This window comes from Myotis davidii, unplaced genomic scaffold, assembly GCF_000327345.1.
Source record: "Myotis davidii unplaced genomic scaffold, ASM32734v1 scaffold1446, whole genome shotgun sequence".
Lineage (NCBI taxonomy): Eukaryota > Metazoa > Chordata > Mammalia > Chiroptera > Vespertilionidae > Myotis > Myotis davidii.
This window is the reverse complement of record NW_006296803.1, coordinates 449,407-452,084: the sequence shown is the minus strand read 5'-3', so window position 1 is coordinate 452,084 and position 2,678 is coordinate 449,407. Positions and strand designations below refer to the sequence as shown.

The window sequence follows — 2,678 nt, the reverse complement described above, 5'->3', positions numbered from 1 at the left end:
TGCTGCAGCCAGTAGCCCTTTCATGGCTAGATGATATGGGTGCTGTGAGTCTTGGCTTTGGTGCTCTGGGTTGTGGAGCCCAGCCTGGGTTCCTGGCCTCTATCTTCTGAGGAAACAGACTCTCCTGTAGTGAGGAGTTCCCTCCTCCCTCTCATCCCACTGGCCTGCTGCCCCTGGTTGCTGGGTCAGCTCATCTCATGACCTCACCCTTCTTTGTGGTCTCCAAGTGTTTTCTGTCCTTCCTTGATATAATTCTCCCCCTCATCTGGCCCTCAGTTGGTAATTCCAGGTGAATGTTTTCCAATTTAGTTGTATTTCTAGTGTGGTTTCAGGAGGAGGTGAACGACAGGTCTGCCTATTCGGCCGCCATGTTTTGGTCTCTATAGTATTTTCTTAGAATCTTTTGCAAATATATGGTGTCAGTTGTCACTTTTCCACTTTCATTTCTGATTTTATTTACTTGGGTCTTCTCTATGTTTTTCTTGATAAATCTGGTTAAAATTTTATCAATTTTGTTTATCTTTCCAAAGTCCCAGGTCTTGCTTTCATTGATCTTTGGTATTTTTTAAAAATTAATTAATTTAAAAAATTTTTATTTCCAAGGTACTTTATTGTTAAAAGAGGTCACAACACTAAGCCTTGGGCTGGTTCTGCCAACACACAAGCTACAAATGTTTGCTTGGCAGCTGAGGAGTGCTCTGCGGTAGCATGTTTGAGAATTGAATAAAAATCCATATAAAATAAATATTCAAATAGTTTCCATAGGAACACGTAAGTGTGACCCCGTCGCATAGGCCTTCCACCTTGTTCCATCTGTGCCACCCCCACTTACAAAGACATTCCAAACTAGCAATCATTAAGTTAAGTGGTTCCCCCAAATCAAGCTACACTCGCGTAACAGCTACAGGAATGGCGCCTACATGTTCACGCGGGCTGACGCGTAGGCTGCTGGGAGAAGCTCCAACCCGCTCTCCCAGGCACAGGACACAGGCAGGGCACCAGCGTCCTCCTCCGCCTCGGGTGGGAAGTCTCGGATCTGGATTTGCTGCATCAGTTGCCAAGTCGAGTCGGCCCTGACATCACATAGTAGATCGTTGGCCTCTGGAACCCATTGAAAGTAGAAGCAGCAGCCAAGGTATAAGCACCCATGTTTTCAAAGAGCATCCAGTCCCCCACGTGCATCTCCGGCAAGCCGCAGCGCTCCACGATGCGATCGAGGCCGTCACAGGTTGGTCCCCAGATGCTGGATGAGTAGTACTTGTCATCTGGTTTGGGCCTCTTTTGCAGCAGGGGCTTCACGTGCACATGATTGTAGAGGATGCAGTTAAATGACCAGTACACTCCGTTGTTCACGTAATACATGGTCTTCTCGCTCGACTCCTCATCGTCAGAGCCGGTTCCTTCGAGACCAGCTTTTTGGCAATGATATTAACCGCAAGCGTGAAAGCTGATGCAACATAGTATCTGCCCGGCTCAGCTATGAGTGTCAGGCAGACTCTTCCCGAGTCTGATGGAAAATACTTGTCCAGGGCTGGGTTGATTACACTGGTGATCTCCTCAAATTTAAGCTTTGCATCCTCAGATCCAGGAAAGCCACCACCAATGTCCAGCAGGTACATGTTGAATCCAATCTCAGCCCCCATGTCTAAGACACAGCGGGCATCAGAGATGGCCTGCACAAGTCCAGTGTCAGTATAGCCACTGCCCACGTGAAAGCTGACACCGATGACATTGATGTTTAGCTCCTTGGCCCGCTCCAAAAGAAGCCTGCTGGTGTTGAGTGTGGCACCAAATTTAACTCAGAGGACAGACTGCTTTGGAGTCATTGGTGGCAATGCGAAACACCGGCTTCCTGGCAACTTTCATCAGCTCGACTTCGCTATCGAAAGTCGTCATCTGGACTCCGTTATTGGCAGCGTATTTAATCTGAGACACTTGTTTACAAGGGTTTGCATAGATGATTCTCTCTGGAGGCACCCCAAGACTCTGCACCCACTCTATTTCAGTATTGCTGGCGCAGTCAAACCCCGTCCCGATGGCAGCTAGGGTCTTCACTATGGTCCTGCTGTCATTGCATTTGACTGCATAAAAGGGAGTAACCCGAAGAAGAGCTTTTAGCCACCGCAGATGTTTCTTTAGAATGTCTCCCAGGTCCGCAACATAGAAGGCATCCTTGTCGTCTGAAGAAGAGACTTCATTAATTTTCTGGTCCAGGATGTCCTTGGCAGTAAAGCCCTCATCGAGGAAATGGCAGTCAAACTCTTCATCACTAACGTTGTTCATGTTCATGGTTTCTGGATGTTCCGAAGCGCAACACAAAGGAAAATGAAGAAACGGGACTAGGAAGTTATCGCCAGCTGTTCAGAGGCGGCTCTCCAGGAACTCCCAGTCCACGGGACACGGGTCCTCTCTGTGCAGCACCGGGAATGCCTCCGAGCGCTGGATGCCTCGCGCGGACCTCCGCCGCCGTCAAGCGCACAGCCCCCGTCGGCTGCCTGTCCAGCCGCCCGCCGCCTCGCTCCCTCCCGTGGAGACCGCCAGCCCGAGCTGGAGCGCTGGCAGAGGGGTGGAGGCGGCAGAGGCTGAGGGGACTGACCGGTATTTTTTTTTAAGACTATTTTATTTCTTCTCTGATCTTTATCATTACCATCTTTCTACTCACTTTGGACTTTGTGCTT

The 2,678-nt window shown here is 49.3% G+C and overlaps 1 pseudogene; it reads right to left on the bottom strand.

The window, feature by feature from the left end:
• Window positions 1–594: 594 nt before the first annotated feature.
• Window positions 595–2,475, bottom strand: LOC102760192 (annotated as a pseudogene).
• Between the last annotated feature and the right edge of the window lie 203 nt (window positions 2,476–2,678).